Source organism: Bidens hawaiensis, unplaced genomic scaffold (assembly GCF_021521415.1).
Source record: "Bidens hawaiensis isolate Kalapana, Puna unplaced genomic scaffold, B.hawaiensis_p1.1 tig00037202_1, whole genome shotgun sequence".
In the NCBI taxonomy this organism is placed as follows: Eukaryota; Viridiplantae; Streptophyta; class Magnoliopsida; order Asterales; family Asteraceae; genus Bidens; species Bidens hawaiensis.
Window position 1 is genome coordinate 85,319 of NW_027496482.1, and position 14,020 is coordinate 99,338.

Sequence of the window (14,020 nt, forward strand, 5' to 3'; positions counted from 1 at the left end):
TGATAGCCTGCTCGATGATTGAATGATGGGAGAAAAAAGACCAATTGTGTTTTTTTGTGCATATTCCAAATTTACCCTTCTTCATTAAAATCCCCACCTTTTTTTCTTTTTGTCCCCTTATTTTTTTAGCCATTGATTTAGTAAAATCAATTGTTCTAGTAGAGTTCTCTCTTTAAAAGGAGTTCTCTCTTGATCCTATCCCGATCGGGTACATCTATATTAGAAATCCCAAACCCGCGAAAAATTTCAAAACTAATCCCAAACCCGTCCTAAACCCGTCTTAAACCCTAATGGGTCGGGTATTACCCGTCCATTTATATCGGGTTTCGGGTTTTCCCATCGGGTTCGGGTTTCATTGCCATCCCTATGACACGCCTCAACCCCAACAAGGCAATACTCAAACCATGGGCAAAACATGCACATGTGTGTGTCGAGATCAATGAGAGTCACATATTGGGAATCCAATACAAACTTTTTTAACTTGTTCAGTGGAAGAACGTAGTGACGAATCCAAGAATTTTTTTAGGTGGTGCACTAATTTTAAATGCTTCAATTTTATGGAATCGGATATAAAAAATTTTGAATCGGTTTAACGGTTTGGGCCGGTTTGACGATTTGCGTCGGTTCGACGATTTGGGTCAGTTCGACAACTCGTTCGGTTCATTACTTAATAATGTTTTACCACTGGTTTAATTTGATAATTGCAATATAAAATTTAACATATAACTTAACAATTAATAAATGAATCTAAACAATTAATAATATCAAGAACGATTAGCAAATGAATCTAAACTCATCGTCATGGTCGAAGGATTCGAGGAAGAGTAGCAACTAGCAAGGCTGGAGGAAGGTGGTCGGAGAAACGGACGATCCCGCAACGGACGACGGCGGTCTGTGGTCGACCGGATGCCTGGACTACCAGAGGAAGGAGGCGTGGTGTAACATCACGTAAATTTCGAGCCAAAAATGTCAAGATTTCAAAGTCAAGGGGCTAATCCTGTCAAAATCTAAACTTCAAGGGCTAAAATGAAAATTCTGGTTTTCCTGACCCATCGCGATACGCAATGGATCAGAAGGGACACCCATCGCGTACCGCGATGGGTTGTCTGAAAGATTGTGACACCTGTGCCACGTGGCACACGGTGGCACCATGTGTCGCCACGTGTCACCAAGTCGTAGATGGATCGCCACATGTTGCCACTTGTCGCCACGCGGCACAACGCCTGCCACGTGTCGCCACTTGGCAAGTCTATGTGCTGACTGGCCAAGCCTGCGTCGCGCTACACGACGGGCTAGCCAGTGAGGCCGTCGCGTACCGCGATGGACTCCAAAATTTTGCCTATAAATAACGGCCATCAGCCCCTCATTTCCACCATCCCATTAGCCATCTCTCTCTAAAAATTACTCTCTCACTACCTCGAAGTTCGTGCCAAATTCTCGATCGTTACCTCGTTTTTCGTGTCGTAATCTCGATACTCGTGCCACCACTCAACGTCGTTTATATCAAGAAGGTGATACTATACCGACGTTCCGACGATCATCCCGAATCACGTGTAGTGAAGTATTGGTGTCTCGATTTACGTGCTCAAGTGAAGTGTGAATCAAACAAGAGTTGAAAAAGAAGTGTAAGGAGTCGAAGTGCTGCCAATCTACTAGGGTTATTATAAGCCGATAAAGGTAGGCATGATGCCTGAATAAAATAATAATAAAATATTATAAAGGCTTAACCCTAAAGTCGAGGTTATACTCGATACCTCGATAAACAAAAGAAAATATAACAAAGAAAGAAAAAGAAGAGAAAAGAAATATATATATATATATATATATATATATATATATATATATGAATATATATGTGTGTATAATGATTCTTTGTTATAAACATTATTTAAGTAATAATGAGTATTCTTAAATAATAAAGAAAAGAATACGTTTATAAAAGAAGAAGAAACGTAGGGTTTTATAAATAAACTAAAGGTTTATGAATACTACTTTTTAACTAAAGTTTTAAAGTAAAGAATAAATAATCGAGGTGACGATTATAAAACAAGACTAAAGGTCTTAAGCCGGATGGTATATCCGATTAACAAAAGTTATACTCGTACTATAGGTGCGAGATAGCAAAAGGGAAAGACCCTCGGACGGTGTTTGAAGCCGATCCAAATGAAAAGGTGAATACCCCCCAAACTTTACAAACTAATTTTCAAACGAGTCAATGTGTTATATGAAAAACTTTACGTGAGACTAATACACGGTGTGCGCATCGCACCACACCTGGTCGTAGTACGCTTTCCTGCGGGGAGCACGACCTTGTGTATACAAACGGTACTTAACTAAGTTGAACGCTGTGGTGTTTGCTGGGGTACTTAGGTAGAGACTTGAGTTTGTAAATTGTATTATAACTCTGTTATTCCTAAGCCAAGATGGGTCGAGGCTTGCGTAACCCTCGAGGGGTAACAAAGTAAAAGAAAATATTTTAGCGTCAGCATATTCACCAGCATTCGTTGCTGACGTATTTTCTAATATTTTGCAGGTAACCAAGAATAGGGCTTGAAGAACGAAGTGCTCATGATTCCGATGACTCGGATATTTTTGTTTAAATAAATATTAAATATGGTGATTTTGTGAAACTTATAAACAAGTAAACTTAATTGAGACTTTAGTCTCAACTTTTGTAATGTAAATATTTACAACTTTGATCCTTATGTTTTTATAAGACTTCTGCTAATAACCGTAACTCTGATTTATATACAAACATGGTACCAACTGTTGGTCGCACTCCTAGGCCTAAGATGGGGGTGTGACACGTGGCGCCAGTGTAATCGTGGTGGAGAGGGAAGAAAGGAATAGAACGGCGTTTGTAATTGTATATTTGTTTAAAAGTTTTGGTTTATGAAATCTAAAAGACTGCATAAAAATTAAAAAATAAATAGCGTAAAACGGATTCAAACCTGTGACCTTCAGTTTACCAATTTAAAGATTTCTCCACCAAACCAAGAACTTATATTCTAATTAAGGTGATTTCTTTCTAATTTATAAGGTGGTTCACCCTATTATTTTCTATATATCAATACACTACTATTTCGAAACTAACCACCCATTTGAATGGGTGGATCCGACCATGGACGAACACACCCTTTTTTTTAGGTCAAAGGCAAAAATGGTGCACGATAATCCAACTGCAAACCCATTATGTAAATTGATTTTCAAAGATGATTGGGTAGCCAACCGGTTCTTAAGAACAAGAGCAAGGTTGCACATGAGCTTCCGATTACTATAAGTAAGGGTAATTCAGTTTAGTTGATTTAGCAACTTAACTAGATGATCGATCTATTTCTCACAACTAAATAAACCACTGAGGCAAAAAGACAATATAACTCAAGATCTCTTATCAGACTCTCAAGAGGTTACCGATATAAACTATGGTTGGAAAATAGTCCTATGGCTGGCTTAACCATAACAAAAAGGCAAACACCAATTAAATGATTTAAACGTAAATGACCATTTTAAAATCATGTCATTAGTATTAGACAAATTTAAGTTTTATGCATTGTAGGTCCTATAACCGGGATCAGACAACACATTATTGGATCAATCTAGGTTGTTGGTTAGCGAAAATCACCAATAACTAACCAAAATCTTGGATCTTGTTGTGTTTTAGTTATTTGCTATAAAATGAAACATATAAGCATAAGTAAGAGTTAGTTTGCATGTGCATGCTCTATTTATAGCAGAAAGCATGCCATGCTTTCTTTATTGACTTGGGCCCAAATGGGCTTTTTTGTACTTGGCTTCAGGCCCAAACATTACATTAAAATAAACGAAACTAACTAACGTACAAATTGTACAAAAGACTTAACAATACGAAATGGGCTATACATGTACCATAAAGGAATATTATGGAGTCTAGCCTATTAATTTCAATTATTTAAGAAAATAAAAAAAATCACATACCTCACTTTTTTGCTTAACATGTCTTATTGTTTTTAAACAGGTTCCCAATTATCAGCCCTAACTATTAATTGGTGTCCTAGGCTTTTTAATTCCAGAGGTCCAATTCTATTTTAATTTGTGGATCCAAACCTCAAATGCTTATATCCCAGTCTAATTACTTGCCAAATTTTGTGGCAAACCGTACACAAACAAACATTTTTTTATATATAACACATACCTTATGTGGAACTGGTTTTGAGGTTGAATCTTGATGTGAATGGATCTAGATTAAATTTTGATGTATAAAACATTTAAAGTAGCTTCCAAATCCGTTCATGGTTCAATCCGAATTGAAGAGATGGATATGGGGGTTTGTGTTTTTCTAAGGCGTAGGCAAAAGATAAGGAATGAGGGTGCTAGCATTTTAGAGACTATTTATACAATAAGCTCATGGACCTCTAAGTTCATTGTCTATTCTCAAGTCAAACTCAATTCCATGAGTCAATGTCCAAATCCAAGCATTTGTTTAATATTTGAATTAAACGAATTTAAATAAATAATAAATTCCATGATTATAAATAATAATCTTTTATTATTAGCTCAACAAGATGGATGCTACAATAAACTCGCACATCTAAAATGATTGAGATGACAACAAAGCCAAAGCTCCCGATTTGTAAATCGTGGATGCGGGAATCCCGTACCTCTCATTCCCAAACAACCCTTTCAAGAATTCCCAAAAGCAAAGTAACAAGCAAATGCAACAAAACATCTCTCCCAGCCCTAATTCTAACACCTCAATCCATTTGTCTCTATAATCAACCTTGAACAATCGTAACATGCCAATTACCAATGTTGTCAAGTTAACTAGTAGAATGACGACGCCTGGCACAATCACGGGTGATTTGTCAAAAGTAAACCTACCATCATTTTCAATATCACCATCATTTGATCTATGTTCCTATTTTGTTACTTCAAAAACTACGTCTGATAAACCAATGAGCTTTAGCATTACACTTGAAAACCCAAATAGCCCAGCTGTCATAGTATATGCTCTCCCCATTCTCTGTAAGTTCCACCACCCGCAAATTGATGCACCTAAGCGTTTCAACTCCCAAAGAACATAAAGATTGTAAATGACGAAAACACCCATGAAGAGTAGAAAAACCTGTTCCTTGACTTTGGGCAAGAAATGTGAATCTGTGATGATACAATATGCAGGAAGAAATGCATAGCATAACTCAGGAATGGAACAGATCGACCTTAAACATAACCAAAAATAGCCAAGGGCTTGTCGAAACAAAAGCTTTCCTTTTATAGTAAGAAGTAACGGGTTTTTATCGGTGAAAAGATTCTCTAAATAGCCGGTTACCCATCTTTTATGTTGGGCTAATGAAGACGGTTACGTTGGCGGTGCACAACCTAGAAATGGAACTGGGTCAGGTAAGGTGATAGCAGATCTCCATCCTCTCCCATGGATATTGAGTCCTGTCAGATTATCTTCTGTTGAAGATCCATAAAGCCAACCAACCTAAGAATATCTTGTTAGATTTGACTATGCTTCAAGCATATTAAATATGTGTTGAATATTTTGTAAATTTTGACAATTATATATATATATATATACACTAGTTTTATCCCCTGTATTACGGGGGGTTGTTTTATTTATTTGTATATAATATTTATTTATTCTTTTAATTTTTTATATTTTTTATTGTATGAAAGTTTGTAATATACTTATGGTTTGATGATAAGTTGTTTCACAAATAAATGAGATGTTATAACTCGGTTTAAAAGCTATATGGGTTTGATAAGACCCAAAACCCGTTTATTTTTTTACTATAAAATTAGTTTTTTAATTATAAATAATATATATCTTTTTTTTAAATAAATCAGATATTAATTTTTAGTATATCCCTACTTTATAAGATTTTTATATCAAATATTTAGTGATATTAGTTTTTAATTTAATGAGATATTATAACCCGTTTAAGAAATATCTGGGTTTGATGGGACCCATACCCGTGAATTCGGGTCAAATGCATGAGAAGCCTCCATTTAAAAATCAAGCAAATCTGGTGATTCCAGAAAAATGGGCGACCACATCGCGACACGTAGGATTTTTATGTTTTCGTTTATATATATATTATAGATATATATGTATATATATATATATAGAGAGAGAGAGAGAGAGGAAGATTACAATAAAAAGTAAGATTTTCCTAAAAATGTTGGAAGCAATCATTCATTTTTGTTTATTATAGAGGGTAATAACAAACATAATATTTATCCTTACTTTCTTGCTAATCAGTCGTCCATTAATATATCAATCTGGTCAGTAACGATTTTATTTATTATCATATTTAGTTATACATCATAAATTAAAATTAACAACCAATTAAACACGATCTCATTTTCTTAATCACGATCTAATTTTCTTAATTAATAAAACCTGTTTCATTATAATTTCCATTAACAATCAATAGAATATTGAACATGGAGAACTTCGAGAATGACCATCAACTATGTAAACCTATACCAACACAGGCGAAACTAACTTTTTACGTTTTACAATATCGTTATGATGTTGTGTTATTATAAATATAGTTATGTTCATGTGTTTTTTGGCTAAACCTATATCAATTACCTTTCACAATTTCGTTATGATGTTGTGTTTATTTTTGTATCAACGTAGTGTGTTTCTGGAAAAAAAACGTATGTTAGTGTGTTTTTCATGAGATCAGTTTCATTAGTTTCTTAATATGATATATGTTTCTTCACCAATTTTATTAGGCAACACAAGTTTTGATGTTTATATCTAGTGTGTTAGTTGCCATTAAGTGTGCATTCTAATTTATTTCCAATTTAGTAATCTCAGTGACTTATTTATTTTACACACATTTGTAATTTATATCCAGTTTTTTATTCATAATCAAGTGTGTTTTGTCTTCTAATTTGTTTCCATGTTAGTATTAACGATGACTATTATTTATTAAAATAGTTCTATTTTCTTTATTACTAATGTGTGTTAGTGTAAAGTCAGTGTCTTAGTTTGTTATATACTCTTTAATACTAATGTGTTTATTCATGAATTCATGTTGTGCAACAAAAAAAACAAAATAAATAATATTAACTAGCTAATATTTAACGACATAGTTGGAGCCAAGAGAGATTGTTTGCATAAATTTAGGAGTTTCATAATATATTCAATTGACATCCTCATGTTTTTAGAGCATGTTTGGGATTGAGTTTGAAAGATGATTATCCAGGATTTGAGGCTTTTGAAAAACTGCTTTTTAGCTCTTTTAAAAAGCTAAAATAAGAAAAAAAAAATTATGATTGCCAAACACATTTAAAATTATTGGCTTTTTGAAAACACCAATAAACCAATAAATAGTTTTCAAACTCGATCAATCCCAAACATGCCCTTAATAAATAACAAGAATAATATACCCTTTAACACACATTTCTAGGCCTTTAAAATAAAACACACCCCCAATTCAATCAACTTTCCATCTTAATAATTGATTGACAAGATTCAACCATTCAGATTTCTTCCTACACTTTAGACACTCTAAAAGTGCATTGTTTACACTAAAATTGTTGTAAAGACTTGTACAACGACTATGTATTATCAGTGTTTAAAGGTTTATTGTATGTCAACTATTTATTACATATTGTATTTCATGAATTATTCACGTTATACACAGGTCTCAAAGAACAACAGACACTTGCACATATTGTCTAATGTGACACATTAGGTAGTGATGTAACTACATAACCGCCTTTGTTTCTCTTTACCATTATATATGTCGTCCATATTATCCACTTAAAGTTGGTTCTACACTTAAAGTGCCATATATTAAACTAACTTTATAGCGGACATTTTTGTGACACAAAGGAGAGACACCCTTTGAAATAGAAGCCCAAGTATTTAAAGTTTAACTAGGTTAAAAGAACAAGTGAATAGGTAACTCCATTTAGTCTAAAATAGTTAGTTTTGTGTAATTTTAGTTATTTAATTTTGAATTGATTATTTGACCATATATAATTTATAAGATAAACGGGTCTTAATCACCTGTGTACCCCAAGAGGTGCCATATTCGTAGCCACAACTTGCAACATACATTGCAGCCTCAATGAAATTAGAGGGACTGCTTCGGTTTTCTATCTTCGAATCTGATTCGGATAATATTTCAGCAGCTGAGTCTCTTAATTCAGTTGACTTTCCCAAAATTTTATGTAGGTATTCATTACTGTTGTTGTCTGATTAACAAAATAAAATATGATCAAGAGTTAGTCATGCATTTAGAATCTAAAAAATACCATGAAAGTGGAAATTAAACATTTAAACTAATTAGCATACATACCGTATTTAAATGTGTCATTTGGAGTTTTCGGAGATGAACCATATATAACCTTTCTTCTGTGAAAACAATTTGTCCCTAAGTAGAGCATCCCTTGAATCGATGCCATTCCGGTTGCAATATACTAAAAATTTAACATTGTTACATGAAAAAAAAGATTATTACTAATTAATAACGGTAGTTTTATTTGAGAAGTAATCAACCCCCCCCCCCCCAAAAAAAAAAAAAAAAAAAAAAAAACTTACACATATGTCTTTGTTTTTGCATAATAACTAAGGGGTTGTTTGGATGTGCATTTTGAAAGAGATTTATTGATGCTTGTAAAACGATAATAATTATACTTATAATTTGAAAATAAGAAAGTCTTCTCAAGTCAGGTTCTTTCCCAAAAATAAATGGAAGAAGGCAAAGAATCAGTTTTGTTGCACCTGAATCAAACCAACTGTTAAAAAAATATTTGAAGCCCATTGCCCCCAACCCAAAAAAAAAATTAAAATAAATGATCAGTTAAAAAAAACACATGTTTTTCACCAAAACATTAAATATAGATCAGATAATATGGGATCTTATTGTAAGGAAAAAATAAAGAAAAAAAAAATTAAGCAAATGTACGCACAAAAAAATTAGCTAGTTGATTCAAAAACGGGTCATCCTTCAATCCATCATAAAACGCTTGAACGAACTGGTAAAAGGCACCATTCTCTTCATCCTTGATACCAAACACCATACACATTGCGTGAAGAAAAACTTGCGGGTTATTCACATACATATCGCAATCTACATTCAGCATTAGAGGTGCATTTGTCATTTAAAGCCTAAATCATACTCCACATAAAATGATAACTAATCACTTATATTTGGACACAAAAATAAGGGTAACTTAACTAACCAAAACATTCATAGCTCCAGCTTTGTAATGATGATGATGTTTGGGACTCTTCTCTCTTGAAATGTTTATTACATGAGGCAGATCAGTTGGAGTACGTTGTTTGTTCTCTGATACAACCTACAACAGTTACTAAATAGAAGTTAAACACTCGGGTGGCAAAATATTTGCACTACTAAAGTATAGGTTTGGTTATAAAGATGAGAGCATTCGCATCCAGTTCTTTAATTATAATCTTCAATATCCTTAAAATTACATGAAAAAACCTCACTTCATCCTATTCTTTATACGTATCCTTAATAATCCATAAATTACATTCTTATATTTACCAACTCACTATTCATTCCATATAATTTTTTGTGAGTGAAAGAAAGAAAAGTAATTATAAAAATTGACTAAAAGTGTATTATTTAATTAAACAGAGATAAATATAAAAAATGATCATGTGGAGCATGGATTTTTTAAGACAAACAGAATTTAAGGTTAAAGCTAATTTTGAGTTATATTATATGAACTAAAACATAGAATGGGATGTGAATGCTTTTAGTGGATATATGGTTAGGATCAAGAAAGATTTCACTAAGATCAAGATTTGATACCTTAGAATCATATCACTAGATTTTGTGAATGTGTGTGTTAAATAGCAAATGGGAATGGTAATTGGAAGTAATACCTTAATGATGGTTGGATGTTCCGAACGGTGGACACCATAGAAAACACTAAAGTCTGAATCATGATCAAATGGAAATGGCCTTTGGCTTTGAGCTGCAGTATCAATCTTCTTGTAAAGCTCTTCATATTCGTTCTGAAATCAGATACAACTTTTTATTATGTGTACTAGAGTTTTTTTTTTTTTTTACTATAGCAATATTCTTTAATAAGTAACATAATTACAGAAATTGTCATTTATGTTTGTATCTAATTTAATTTATTGTTCTTTATCTTCAAAATTGATCTACTTTATCCTTAACGTTTACAAATCCAACAACGTTTCTTCTTTAATTCTAATCCAGTTAGTTTTCTTGTTAAATCTGACCATGTGCCTTACACATGAAGGCAACTTGGCCATTTTACCGATCCATTTAAAATAACATTTTAATAATAACAAAACTAAAATAGCATTTCAATGACTAAAATAACATATGATATGATACTGTACGCTAATGCCTTAACGTACGAGAGGTACGCGAGACGCTTAAAGGCAAAAAACAATGGCAAAATCCTAAAACGCTCACAAAAACTTAAACACTCAGCCGAAAACCTAAAACGCTCAAAAAAGGGTCTTCGTGAAAAAAGTAAAAAACTGATCGATTAACGATCCAAAACTGTTTTTTCGGTGAACCAATGATTAATTTGATATGTATTGACGATTCCGAGATGTTGGGATGTGATTTCATGGATTGATTCGTGAAAAACGGGATTCGCGTATCTATTGTACGTTAAGGTATTATTGTATAGGATCTTTTCCCTATACATATATATATATATCATATGTTATAATAAGAAGTAGATTTTTCATAAGAAGTGTAGGAAGTGTGTTTTCACCATTAGATCTAATTAAACACATTGTAACTACAATAAAACACACCGCACAATAAACACAATTCCATATTCATCATCAGATCAACATATCTAACGCACCAAATTACTTCTTACACTTTTTAAACACATTCACTTATTATTTTAACCTCACCTAGTATATATACAATATGGACCACACAATTATTTAAATATGTATAAAATATGTGGCAGAGATTAAATTTGATTAAAAAATGAATTAAGAAAGAGAATAAAGATGTGTGATGATTAACCTAGTGTAAATGTCACTTACACCTATGTAAAAAGCCAATTCGGTGTGTGTAAAACAATATTGTAATTTTTTTACACACATGTAACCTACGTATTACATATATGCAAACAAAAAAAATTCAAAAAAAAAAATAATGATTGTTACGTTGAGTTTTTTCGAGTTCTTAAAACTCAAAGTAATTCTTAAAAGAAATTAACTCTCTACATGTACAAATAAAACTCTTCTTCTTCCTAATCTCACACTTCCTCTCACATAGAACACACCACCACCCACACACCAACACAAATCTTCGAATCCACCTCGAATACGCCGTGATGACAACGAGGAAGACGATGAAAACGAGGAAGATGAGAAACAAACATATTTTAAGAAGAAATTAGGGGTGTTTCAAGTAAAATCGACCCGGACTATATGTTATGTGTGTATATAGTATAAGTATAAGTATAAGTAAAATAAGAGAGCTAGGGTTTGTTTCAATTTAGGGATTTATACATTGACCCTCACCTCTTTTAGACATTCAACGGCACCAAAACCGAATTGTCTGAGTGTATTTCAATTGAGAATTAACTGTGAGCGTAATTCAAAACATTTAACTGGAAAATTCATATGCTCCGTTTTTACACTTTAGTAATACTTAAAATGACTACAACAAGTTTAAATGATTTAATTTTACGAGCTATAAATACATTTTGAAGCAAACTTTGAGTGTTACTAACACAAATTTTGTCATTATTTGAATAAACATTTGTGAGCGTGATTCAAAAGTAGGTTCTCCTATTCCATTTGTTACTTTATTAATTGGTCAATTCAACATTAATCCAGAACCCCATGCCATATTATTTACGAATATTCCATCACGTGATTTGATTTTAAATTGAAATCCGGAAAATCTCTCATGGTTTGATTTTAAGCGTTAAAGTCTTAAGGTCATATATATACAACTTATAATTATGTAACCAACATTTCTATATGATTCATTTGTCGAACGTAATTTTAAAAGAACTAATTAACATTTATAAAAGTAGTTATATAATATTGAAATACTAATGAAAGTTGAGTAATTTTAGATCAATAAAAAGAACTTTAAGTGACGTTAGTGGATCACTTAGATAACTCGGGAACATTTTAACCCATTTAACTAGTTGTAGTGTTTGTTTTAATTAGTTTAACCTGTTTAATAAAAAAAGATCTAACACTTAATAGTTGGAATAAGAAATATATTTTATTTGCTCAACCCCAACCCGTTTATGACTCGTTTAACATTTATTACAACTGATTTAGAATTCATTAACCCGTTTATCACACGTTAACCACTTGTTTACAACTCTTCAACCCCTTTGATTCGTTTACGTAACAAATAGATTACACGGGCTATGTAACGTTACACAATTTTATGTGTTGTATGAGTTAAGGTTTATGTCTATGAAATGAATATTTATAAACATCAAGGATTATGCATTGGATTCATAAATTCAACGCTTCAACCCGAGAGTAGATAATTGACAAAATATTGGATGCTTGAACAGTAACTAATATAGAATTTCAAATTAGTACCTTCATTTTTTTCCATTCTTGTTGGAACTCCATTGAATCATCTTCTAGGGGCGTAGAATCAAAGTATCGATACGGAGCTCTAACTTGAACGTTATACTTTTTGCAAAAAGGAACCCAAAGTTTTGCATATTTTGTTGTCTCAACAAGGAAATACAATATAAGAGGCGAACAACCATCATCGGACAAATAAAGAGCTAACTTGTCAGCTGGATAATCCACTGCTAACAAAGATAACACTGTGTTCATTGTTATGATAGGTGGTTCAAGGACGAGATCTGCAGTGGTGACAAAAATATCCACTGCTGGAAAACTCTGATTCGCTTACGCTGAAACACATTTAGTCACATAAATATATTAAAATTCAACATTTAACATTGTCCTACGTGCATAGCAAAGTTTCATTTTCGAGCATCCATGCTTATCAAAGTCATTTACATGAAATCTACTACACACGTGCCGGGGTTTTCATAACTGAACTAGTAATCGAACATGTCGTTTTAACAATTCATCGGTAAGACCAATTACAAAAAAATCGGATAACAATCATTTAAATATGTATATATATGTGTGTGTGCGCGCGTGTGTGTGTGTATGTGTATGTGTATGTATATGTTTTTGTATAACATTAACTTAAAAGCATTTATCTTTTGGTGTCGGCTTATGATCAAACTAAGCAAATATAAAACTTGATATAAAGAAAGTATGAATCTTGAAATATAGTAAATGAATCCTATCGATCCAACAACAGTTTTGGTTCGTCAATTCAACTTGTCTAGTCGAAAACCATCCGAAATGAAGAAGGTTCAAAATTAAGCTCTCGATCAAACATTATAGATTATGTAATGGTTCTAGTTAAAACAATGTTCCAAACTCTCAAAATTACAAATTTTTGAAATCGAAATTACCTCTTCAAGAGTCTGTCTGGATACTGTCACACCCTCAAAATCCACTAACGGAGTTTTACCGTCAGAGGGTGTGAACTAACAGGATCGGAATCATCAGTTATAATCAAACCATAAAAACGTTTAAATGAAAATAAGTGCGGAAGCGTAAAACCATAGAAACAATGTTACGTCACGCAGGACGATTTAAAACCAAGGATAACAGTTAAAAGTAAGTTTGCATAGTTAAAAGTTTATCAAGCAATGCATGTTTCTAAACCGCGCGCCCGCCTCGGCTACCTGAGAATAACATACTAAAAGTGTCAACACAAGGTTGGTGAGTTCACAAGTTATATAAAAATAAATCGTTTAGCGTTTGCGTTCAGCGTTACAGCGTTTTGCGTTACAGCGTTTTGCGTTACAACGTTACCAGATAGTGTTATGTCAAATTATATATCGATAGGTAGCTAGTCTATACAACAAGTATTACTAAGTGTTCGACACCGAAGCTGACTCGTTTATTAAGTGCCTTGTCACCAGGTCCTCTAGACCATGGTACGTGTTAGCCAAAATTACACCCGCTGGACCT

At 33.0% G+C, this 14,020-nt stretch overlaps 1 pseudogene across 1 annotated transcript; it reads right to left on the minus strand.

Annotated features, from left to right (window-relative positions):
* Positions 1-4,567: 4,567 nt before the first annotated feature.
* LOC143589059 (cellulose synthase-like protein H1) lies at positions 4,568-12,887 on the minus strand (annotated as a pseudogene). The gene is made up of 6 exons (XR_013145205.1): positions 12,551-12,887; positions 9,860-9,991; positions 8,917-9,306; positions 8,304-8,424; positions 8,012-8,199; positions 4,568-5,464 (listed from the first exon to the last, which is right to left on the minus strand). The product of XR_013145205.1 is annotated as a cellulose synthase-like protein H1 (transcript).
* Between the last annotated feature and the right edge of the window lie 1,133 nt (positions 12,888-14,020).